We start from the raw sequence: 11773 nt of genomic DNA, 5'->3' as shown, positions 1-11773 counted from the left end.
ACCCCTCATAATCCAAACACATCAGCGTAATTTTGATGGAGATGATTGGTTGGTTTTGAAAAAAGTGACTTGCAGAACACTAACCGGTTTCTAACGGTGTAAAGATACCTTAGGTCTGGAGATGGTCATCCGCTGCCGTCCAATAGCCACTAGCTCGTTGGTCTCCTTTTTCTGGACCTCCCTTGTCCCCGCTATCATCCTCCTTTCCCGTCAACGCGCAACAATCTAACTAGGTACTTATAGTTATAGAGCAAAAGGGCAGGTTTGAACTCTTGGTGAGGGTAAAATGCTGAGCGGGAGTTCACCCATTGTTCCACCACTTTCTCCTTTTCTCGGTTGCTGCTTGATGGAAGGAAGATATATGTGCAGCATCAAGAATACGAGTATAGTTGGTTCGGCCTTCTGGCCGATTTCGTTTCTCCGACTCCAAGTGAAAACAAGCCTTAGCGTTGGCGTTTAAATAACGGAACCCCCTTCTCCCCCCATCCCATATCACGCTCACCCTCGGCCACCAACCCGATCACGAGCACTTACCTTCTCTCCAAGTCTCCCAACTTCTTTCGTGCTCTTACCTCGTCTGCCCGCCTGCCATGGCCGCTGCCCCTCCTCCTCCTCCGCCATCGCCTTACCTTGCGAGGTTCTTGCCTCACAATTTCCACTCGTCGATCCATGCCCGAGTAATTCTGCATGTTATGCAGGACGCCGGTTTATGTCCACAGCTGCCCGGCGCCCCGCGCATAGGGAGAGTCAGAGTCACAACCCCCAGGCGGCCGGGATCCTCTTTCCCAGGGTACAACCTTACAATCACTTCTATTTTTAGATTTTTGGTTCTTGTTATTTCTTTGTTCTCTCAAACAAATTCCTGATGAATTCTTTGTTCGGTTCTCCGTAGTTTAGTATTTTTGGTGCTGATTGCCCAGCGGTGTCATACGACTGAGCTAGGGGCTTCCGGTATTCTTTCGACGGCATCCAACGCTTCCAGTACGGTCCGGAGACCTTCATGTCGCTCTGTCGGATACCCGTGCCACTGCTCCATGGCCTGCAATCGCACCGCCGCGGCCTGATTGCACCGATAGGACACATAGCGCTTGCAACACATGCTGTGTCGACTGTAAGGCAAGCTCATGGATTTTTCTTTGTTTCTCCTTCCCGTTCTTTTCTTGCTTCGTTTTTGACATCTCAACTCTTTTTCCCCTTTCAGCTGTTGAACCGCCAGGTAGGAACATTCGCTAGAGGGCCAATACAACCGCCATGGTGGACGAAAACCAGCAATTTCTTCAAGAGGTCAACGAGGATCGTTTAATGCGACTTACACGCCGAGAGACATCACCCCGGGCGTGGCGAGCTCATCCGGATCGTCTTGGTGCGTGTGGATGGAGGCCTGCCTCCTCACTTACTCGCCACCGTGCAGGTAGTACAATTCCACCCCCTCTCTATATTGGAACATCCATGTTACCATGGTGGCCGCAAGAATGAACTGAAGGGTGGGCACATTTTAGAAGAAAATTGCACCTGTTCATGTGTTTTTCTAAAATTTAACAACTAATACATGTAAGTCAATGAATTCTAATAACATTATAGTTCAATAGATGCATTTCGAAATTGCAAGATTGTTTTTATACATAACTTTTATACTTGTACTAAACTTATTGTTATCATATTGAGTACAATTTTAGATTACTAAGATTGCTTAACTGACCACATAACACTATTTCCAGATATTAGTTCTCTCATGTACAATTGTAACGTATATATATAATGCATAGTTTTTTGTGATAATTTAAATTTATGTTGCAATAAAGTTTTACTTAAACTATTTTTCACCTATTGCTAAAATTATATAGTGTATCTGTATATGTTTTTATGTGTGTTGGTGTATGTATATTAATATCCAGAATTAGCATGATAGAGATCTATAAATCGTACAATCAAATAAATATCTTAGTTGTGATTATGTTTTATTGTTAGATACCTATACTTATAAATGTAGAAATTTCTAACCATTGTCAATTTTTTCTTGCAAGTTAGAATCCGTAGTAAGTTCACAACAGGTCCGTGCTTGACACATGATATTGGAACCGTATATACTATAACAATAATAGACGAACATAAAATTATCTTAGATATGCTTGTTTTTGCTGCCCGAAACGCCTTCCGCCAGTATGCAAGTTCCTAGACACGTATGGCCTCCGATTTTGTTGCCCGTAACGCCTTCTGCCGATACGCAAGTCCACACGCCGTCTCGTTTCGCTGCCTCCAGCTCATTGCATCCCGTGACCTCCCCCGGCCTTGACCTGAACCGCATGTCCATCATGGATATCGGTCCAGCTCCCTAGCTTACGCCAAGACTCGAGCAGTGCCGGCGTAAAACATGCTAGTGCCCGCAACCTGTGTGAAAAAAATGACATTGCTTAGCTTGACGATAGACGACCCAGTACGCTCTTTATCTCACCCTTGCATGTCCTTTATCATGCACTATCATCATCTGCTCGCTGGTCATCAAAACATCGACGAGGACGGCTCACGCCAGGCCCATGACAACTCCTCGTGTCCCTCGGCAGCCGGCAGGCCATGGCGCTCACTCTCGCTCTCATCTCTTCTCCGAGCAAGAGTCAAAGTCTAAGTCATTAGTCACACGTAGTCGACACGCGGCAATATGGCTAAGACACTAGTAGAAAAAAGAGGCTTCCATCCGCCCCTATTAGTCCCCAAAATATAGGAACCGGGACTAAAGGGGTCGTTGGTCGCGGTTCAGGAGACGACCCGCGACTAAAGACCTGGGCCCAGCGCGTTCGGTGGCCAGCTGGTGGACGGGAGGAGCTTTAGTCGCGGTTGGCCAGGCCAACCGCGACTAAAGGTCCTCAGGCCTGGCCCGAAGAAGGCCTTTAGTCGCGGTTGGCCAGGCCAACCGGGACTAAGGGTCCATCCCTATAAAAGGCAGCTCAGCTCACTTCACTTACCCATTTGGTGCCACTTCTCTTCACAATCTTCGTAAGGGGTGGTGGGTTTGCTTTTGGTTCCTCTTATGCACACAAGGTGTTCGATGAAATGCCCGAGAGCATGAAACAAATATGATATGAAGTGTCCGAGCCACACTTGAGCTTTCCCATTTATTTTTCCTCCTCGATCGCGGATAGCAACTTGAACCTTTCATGTGTCACTGATAAAATATGCATGTGCTTAGTTCATTGTTTAATTTCTATTATTTCTAGCTAGTTAGTGTAACAAATGCATGATGATTAATTATATACTTTATATAATAATAATGCAGATGAATCGGCAATGGATGTATGGTAACCGACTCTCCGGCGAGTTCACTACGGGTTTGAAAGATTTCCTCGTAGTGGCTAATGCGAACAAGCATGTGGGTTTTGTTATCTGTCCATGTGTTGGCTGTAAGAATCAGAAGGGTTACTCTTCCTCAAGAGAAGTTCACGTGCACCTGCTTCGGCACGGTTTCATGCCAAGCTATAATTGTTGGACCAAGCATGGAGAAAGAGGGGTTATAATGGAAGAAGATGAAGAAGGGGATGATATCATCGATGACAACTATCCTGATCATTTCGGTGATACTTTCATGGAGGATGCTGAAGGTGGGGAAGGTGAAGGGGAAGGTGAAGGGGAAGGTGAAGAAGAGGCACGTGATGAGCCCGCTGATGATCTTGGTCGGACCATTGCTGATGCACAGAGAGGCTGCGAAACTGAAAATGAGAGGAAGAATTTGGATCGCATGTTAGATGATCACAAAAAGTCGCTTTACCCCGGATGCGATAATGGTCTGAAAAAGCTGGGCTGCACACTGGATTTGCTGAAATGGAAGGCACAGGAAGGTCTATCTGACTCGGGATTCGAGAATTTGCTGAAAATGATGAAGAATATGTTTCCAAAGAATAACGAGTTGCCCGTCAGTACGTACGAAGCAAAGAAGGTTGTCTGCCCTCTAGGTTTAGAGGTTCTGAAGATACATGCATGCATTAACGAATGCATCCTCTACCACGGTGAATACGAGAATTTGAATGAATGCCCGGTATGCACTGCATTGCGTTATAAGATCAGAGGTGATGACCCTGGTGACGATGTTGGGGGCGAGAAACCAAGGAAGAGGGTTCCCGCCAAGGTAATGTGGTATGCTCCTATAATACCACGGTTGAAACGTCTGTTCAGGAACAAAGAGCATGCCAAGTTGTTGCGATGGAACAAAGAGGACCGTAAGTCGGACGACGCTCGTGGCTCGAACTGAGGGTAGCGCAGACGGGGGATATCGTCGGCCGTGATGTAGTCCATGACGCTCTGTAGAGTCCGACCGTACCACCATAGCCGACGGCCGGCCTCGTGGAAGTTCCCAGGAGGCAGACCGTCCTCCTCATACCTGGCGAGCGCCCTCTCACGCCGATTGATGAAGAAGGCGTCCCAAGTATGATGGTTATCGGGATGCCAGCGGGGATTCATCCGCTGCTCCGGCGTGAGGTCGAGGTAGGAGTGGTTCGTGATGGCCACCCGGCGTGTAGTACCCTAAGGGACGGGAGGGACCGGCACGCCTTCGGCGCTTAGGCTCCAGCCGGCGGGGACGCGGTAGCCCGGTTGGCAACAGTAGTTCGAGGCGCAAAGCTCCTCCACATGCTGGTAGGTTAGAGTGGGTACGGTGGAAGCCATGAGAGAGTGATGAGAGATTGTAGAGATGTGATAATGCTGGCCAAGCCGGGCTACATATATGTAGTGACAAATGGCGGGAAAAATGGGAGCGGGAAGACAGGAGGCGGGAAGAAAGTGGCGGGAAGAAAGAGGCGGGAAGAAAGAGGCGGGAAGAAAGAGGCAGGAAGACAGGGAAAAATGGCGGGAAGAAGAGGAATCCAGAGCTGGTCATCTAACCTTTAGTCCCGGCTGGTGGGTGCAACCGGGACTAAAGGTGGTTTTGTATCATCTAACAAAACTGTCGGTGGGATAAGGACGTCTGGGTAAGCTTTAGTCCCGGCTGGTGGGTGCAACCGGGACTAAATGTGGTTTTTGTGTCATCTAAGAAAACTGTCGGTGGGATAAGGACGTTTGGGTAAGCTTTAGTCCCGGCTGGAGGGTGCAACCATGACTAAAGTTGTCGGCAGGATAAGGACGCGTGGGTGGACGCACTGCTTGATGAGATAAAGCATGTAGCGCACGACGCCCTATCGGACGAACAAGACAAAGCAGCAGCGGTGCTGTGCCTATAAAAGGAGCATCGATACGCCTTGGCAAGCAGACCAACAAGCCAACCTAGCAGGTAGGGAGAGTTTCATCCCCATGGATGGAGTAAAGGGTTGGAAAATCTCCCGTGGCGCAACTTCTCGAAGATGTCGTCGGTGCACACGCCCTACGGCATCTTCGGAAGTTGCTCCTCAGGAAAAATTTCCTGCAAGCCCGTGAAAGACTCCATCTCCTCTAACAGTGTTGGGTGAAGGGTTGGAAAATCTCCCGTGGCGCAGCTTCTCGAAGATGTCGTCGTTGCACACGCCCTACGACATCTTCGGAAGTTGCTCCTCGGGAAAATTTTCCTGCAAGCCCGTGAAAGACAGAGGCGGGAAGACAGAGGCGGGAAGAAATGGCGGAAAGACAGAGGCGGGAAAGAACTGGCGGGAAGAGGGGCGCGGGAAGAACTTGTGGGAAGCGGGGGCAGGAAGGCAGGAGGCGGGAAGACAGAGGCGGGAAGATAGATGAGGGAAGAAATTGGAATTTTCTAATTTTTTTGATATATTATTTGTATTTTTAACATTTTGAAATGAATTAGTTTTATTTTTCTGAATTTTTTGATATATTATTTGTATTTTTAAGATTTTGAAATGAATTAGTTTTATTTTTCGGAATTTTTGATCTATTATTTGCATTTTTTGAAATGAATCTGGAAAAGCACCTTTAGTCGCGGTTGGTGTCCCCAACCGCGACTAAAGGTGTTTCCGCGGGAACCGCAAAAACTGCCAAAAAAAGCATTTGGTCGCGGTTGGGACACCAACCGTGACGAGGTCGCGGTTGGTGTCCCCAACCGCGACTAAAGGCCTATGAGTATAAATACTCGCGCGCCGCCCGCCCACTTCATCTTCTTCGCAGAACTCGCCTCTTCGCGCCGAAGGCCTGCCGCCGTTGCCCTCGCCCTCGACAACGCCGCCCGCCGTCGCCCGCTGCCCCGTTGTCGTCCTCGCCATACGTCGTCGTCCTCGCGCGCCCCGGCTGCCACGTCCTCGAGCGCGCCCCGGCCGCGCGCCCGCGCCCACCGCGCCTTTGACCGCCCGCGCCGCCTCGCCTGCCGCTCTCAACGACGCCGCCACGGCCTCGATCCGGCCGCGGGCGCGGCCGCGCGCCTACAGTGACAGAGAGAGGGAGGGAGAGCGTGAGGGAGAGAAGGGGCCGGCCGGCCCTTTTATTTGTTTTTTTCACTAACTCACAATTTGTTAATCAAAATTGTAAACTTAAAATTTTGTAAACTTAAAATTTGTTAATTAAAATAGTGCTAATTAACTTTAAATTAAAAATAGTTCTATAAGTAGCAAGGGCACCGACCCCGCGTGTTCCCCCTCACCGCCCCCTCCGTATACGCGCATGGTTTTTTTTGTTTTTTTACGAGAGAGAGAGGATCGGAGGGGCGGTGCACTACCGCCCTTTCGCCACCGCCACCGCCACCGCCCTTTCACCACCGCCACCGCCCTTTCAACACCGCCCCCCTTTCACCACCACCGCCCCCTTCTTTACTTAATATATATAATTAGTTTTTACTACATGTTTTCAGGAGTGACATATGTCGGACGATAGAGCCAACCCAATTAGGGAAAACTATAATGCGAAAGCTGAGGCACATCTTTTCGGCATCATAAACGGCGACATTACTTATGTGCCGACTGAAGAATATGAAGAAGAGGATGTCTCTTCTTATCTGAACCTTGACGGTGAAGGTGAAGGTCATCAACAAGGTGATGACAAAGGAACGGACAATGTCGATGGAGGTCAACCGTCGACAAACGACGATGGAGATAAGCAATTAGCAACCACCTCCGGCGAGCTATATATATACATTGAGCCTCTGGTGATACAAATTTACTGATTTGAATAAATATGTGTATTAACGCGACTCTCTTTCTTATTTTAACCCTCGGCCGGATTGTCGAAAAAACCGGTGAAGACAAAGCGTGGCAAAACCAAGACGCTGAAACAAGGAGTAACATATAACATCGATGTTATCAGTGCAACCGGCAGGCCGCTGGAGCCCGAAGCAACGTATACCAAGTTCATCAACCAATGCGGAGTCGTTATTAGAGACAACGTCCCGATCACCGTCCAGGAATGGCATGAGCCAGTGAAGGCACGTGTTGGTTTCAGTTTTGTCGGCAAGAGAACGAAAAAGGAATGCTGGAGAAAGCTTATGGAGCATTTCATTCTATCTCCGGAATAAAACAAATACGATGAACAGGGGAACAAGGTAGAGGGGGGACGTTAGAGGAGGAGGCTAGTCAAAGAGTTCGCTCTTCAGAAGATGGCCGAAGCATTCCGGACCTACAAGAAAATTTTAGCGGATAAATATGTCAAGAAGGGGAAGACTCCGGATTTCAATGGACAGTATGAGAAGCTGAAAGATGATTGGCCCGAATTTGTGAGGCAAAAGCAATCGGAGCAATTCAAGGCCATATCGGAAAAAATAAGGTAAATGTGGCTAAGAAAACGTACAATCATATTATGGGGCCAGGAGGATACCGCCTTTCGGAGCCTAAGTGGCAGAAGATGGAGGACGACCTGAGGCAGCGAGGAATCCCTCTAGGTACAGAGGGATGGGACCCAAGGGCCAAAAGCTGGTGGTACGGGCATGGGGGATCGCTAGACCCGGTGACATGGGAGTGTGTTCACCGACAGACAAAGTTTATACCCACCGAAGCCCTTATTGACGCAATGACCAAAGCTCAAGAGGGGAAGATCAGGTTCAACAGAGAGAATGACGCGCTGATATTTTCCCTCAGGAATCCTGAACACGGAGGACGTGTACGAGGCAAAGGCGCCATTCCGTGGAAAGTAGGGTTTTCCCAGGAAAATGACCCGTACAGTTACAGAAGCCGTAAGAGAAAGACGGATCGGGATGCAGATTTTGTGGCGCACTTGGCATCGGAATTCTATGAGATGAAGAAAATGTTTCATGTACTAGTACAGGAAAGATCGGCAGCTGGGACGCATGAAGATCATCCAGCGGATGTCGGAAGCCAGCAGCGGAGAACCAGCGTGGCTTCCACGGAGGCCCCGCCGGCTGATGCTAATGCAACCTTGCTGGCCCCGGCTGGTGCTAATGCACCGACGATCAATATTACTGCACCGGAGCCTCCTCGCTACCCCGTGGACGATGTAAAGGAGATGAAAGAATGTGATTGATACGTCTCAAACCTATCTATAATTTCTTATGTTCCATGCTAGTTTTATGACAATACTCACATATTTTATGTACACTTTATATCATTTTATGCATTTTCCGGGACTAACCTATTAACAAGATGCCGAAGCGCCAGTTCCTGTTTTCTGTTGTTTTTTGTTTCAGAAATCCTACACAGGAAATATTCTCGGAATTGGACGAAACAAAAGCCCACGGTCTTATTTTCCACGGAGTCTTGCAGAACACCGAAGAGGAGACGAAGAGAGGCCACGAGGCGGCCACACCATAGGGGGGCGCGGCCCCACCCCTGGCCGCGCCGCCATATGGGGTGGGCCCCTCGGGCGTCCCCCGACTCTGCCCCTTCGCCTATATAATCCTTCCGTCGCAAAAACCCTAATACCGAGAGCCATGATACGAGAAAAGTTACTGGGACGCCGTCGCCGCCAATCCCATCTCGGGGGATTCTGAAGATCGCCTCCGGCACCCTGCCGGAGAGGGGAATCATCACCGGAGGGCTCTACATCACCATGCCCGCCTCCGGACTGATGCTTGAGTAGTTCATCCTTGGACTATGGGTCCATAGCAGTAGCTAGATGGTTGTCTTCTCCTCTTGTGCTATAATATTTAGATCTTGTGAGCTGCCTATCATGATCAAGATCATCTATTTGTAATGCTACATGTTGTGTTTGTTGGGATCCGATGAATATGGAATACTACATCAAGTTGATTATCAATCTAGCATATATGTTTTGTTTATGATCTTGCATGCTCCCCGTTGCTAGTAGAGGCTCTGGCCAAGTTGATACTTGTAACTCCAAGAGGGGGTATTTATGCTAGATAGTGGGTTCATGCCTCCATTGAATCTGGGACAGTGACGGAAAGTTCTAAGATTGTGGATGTGTTGTTGCCACTAGGGATAAAACATCAATGCTTTGTCTAAGGATATTTGTATTGTTTACATTACGCACATTACTTAATGCAATTGTCTGTTTTTTGCAACTTAAAACTGGAAGGGGTGCGGATGCTAACCCGAAGGTGGACTTTTTAGGCATAGATGCATGTTGGATAGTGGTCTATGTTCTTTGTCGTAATGCCCTAAGTAAATCTCATAGTAGTCATCATGATATGTATGTGCATAGTTATGCCCTCTCTATTTGTCAATTGCCCAACTGTAATTTATTCACCCAACATGCTATTTATCTTATTGGAGAGACACCACTAGTGAACTATGGACCCCGATCCATTCTTTTACATCTGAAATACAACCTACTGCAATCATTGTTCTCTGTTGTTCTTTGCAAGCAAACATTATTCTCCACACCATACGTTTAATCCTTTGTTTACAACAAGCCGGTGAGATTGACAACCTCACTGTTAAGTTGGGGCAAAGTATCTTGATTGTGTTGTGCAGGTTCCATGTTGGCGCTGGAATCCATGGTGTTGCACCGCACTACACTCCTTCACCAACAACCTTCACGTGGCCTTCATCTCCTACTGGTTCGATAAACCTTGGTTTCTTACTGAGGGAAAACTTGCTGCTGTACGCATCACACCTTCCTCTTGGGGTTCCCAACGGACGTGTGCTTTACCGTCACAAGAAGCTACTTTCTGGCGCCGTTGCCATCCCTGTCGCACGTCAGCAGCTACTTTTCTGGCGCCGTTGCCGGGGATCGAACAGGAAAATTACACCATAGAGATTTCTAACTCCCACGTCAACTACGCGCCAGGAAATACTTTTCTAGCACCGTTGCCAGGGAGATCAAGACACGCTGCAAGGGGAGTCTCTCACACCCAATCTCTTTACTTTGTTTATTGTCTTGCTTTATTTTATTTTCTGTCTTGTTTGCTTTCTTTATATCAAAAACACAAAAAAAATAGTTACTTGCATTTACTTTATTTATCAGTTTACCTTAGTTTATTTCATCATGCTTCTCCCTAAGTTCACTTTGAAAGATATATCAGTAGAGCATGGGTCTATCATTGGAAGAGATAATATAGAAGAATTTTTCACTCATGTTAGTAAGGTTAAAGATTATGAAATTGCTACTGCCTCTTTAGTGCACATGTTGGAAGCTAGATTTGTTAATCTTAATCCTATAATGCAACATATGTTTCTTACACTCTGTGATATGGAAGAAGGAGAGAAGAAAGATTTTGTTTTAGAAACCCTTCTTAAAGAATTTGGTGATGTAGCTAGAGAAGCTAGAAAAGTCTTTATTCAACATAAGATGCTTGGCTTTTATACCAATTTTGCAAGTACCCTTGAAAAGATGGAAAAAGGTAGGCCAAAGTACACTAATGAAGCCAATTGTGAGGGGGGGGGGACTAAAGTACCAATACCTTATAAGCTCATAGGAATGCATGAGGCACTAGAAAAGAATTTTGATTGGATTGTTCCTGAAAATTTATTTGAGGAGGATAGTAAGCCTAAAAGTAATGAAAGAGGAGCTTCTGAAACTTACATAGATAACATACAATGCATTGTTGAGAAAACCCCCAACTCCTCTGTCGATGCTTCTTCTCTTGATGTTACTTGATTTACACTTTCTGCGCCTAAGGCGTTAAAGAAAAGCGCTTATGGGAGACAACCCATTATTTTATTTCTGCAATTTTTGTATTGTATTTGAGTCAAGGTGCTTGTTACTACTGTAGCAATACCTTTGTATCTTTACTTTACTGTATTGTTGTGCCAAGAAAAGTCTTGGGATTTCTATTTTCGTGCCCCTGGCTCCTTAGTTGTGCTCAGTTTTCCCCAGCCCCTTAGTATTTCCTCAGTTTTCCCCAAAACCTTATCTGAAACCCGCAGAAGGAGCTCAGACGGAAGGAATCCCGTTAGTTGACGTTGGTTGGTGCTGGCAAGTGGGGCCGCTGTTGGTGCCTCGCAGTGGACACATCTTCACTTATCCAGATCATCGTGGGACCCACAACTTGTCCACGTTAAGTGCACCGGACCCACAACTTACCTAGGTGACCGTTGCAAAATGGGAGCCCGAGCCAGCCCCGCGCCCGTGCCCGTGCCATTGCTTCCCCTTTCTTTCCCCGCGCCCCATTGTTCTTCTTCTCCGCCAGCGGCAGCCCTTCTCCGGCAGGCGGGTGATGTCTAGTTTCTCTTCGACCTCCCGTTCTTCATGGCCGCAGTATGGACCCGTGCCTTTGACAAGATGCCCTGACTGCCCACGCCAGGAGCCTCTGAAGCGGTCGATCTGTAAGACGGACGAGAACGGCAACCGTGGATGTGAGTTCCTTGCATGCGAGAGCTTGCCATATAGAGAGGGGGATAAGGTTATATCTCGCTCCAATTTCTCTGTTTTCTCTCGATTTTCTTGTTATTCCCTCGAATTTGGGATTTAGGGTTCCCGTTGTTGTTTTCAGATCCTGAAGAAATGTAGGCATTTCAAGTGG

The sequence above is a fragment of the Lolium perenne genome, chromosome 3 (genome assembly GCF_019359855.2).
Source record: "Lolium perenne isolate Kyuss_39 chromosome 3, Kyuss_2.0, whole genome shotgun sequence".
Lineage (NCBI taxonomy): Eukaryota > Viridiplantae > Streptophyta > Magnoliopsida > Poales > Poaceae > Lolium > Lolium perenne.
The sequence above is the reverse complement of the archived record's forward strand: the minus strand, read 5'-3'. Positions refer to the sequence as shown.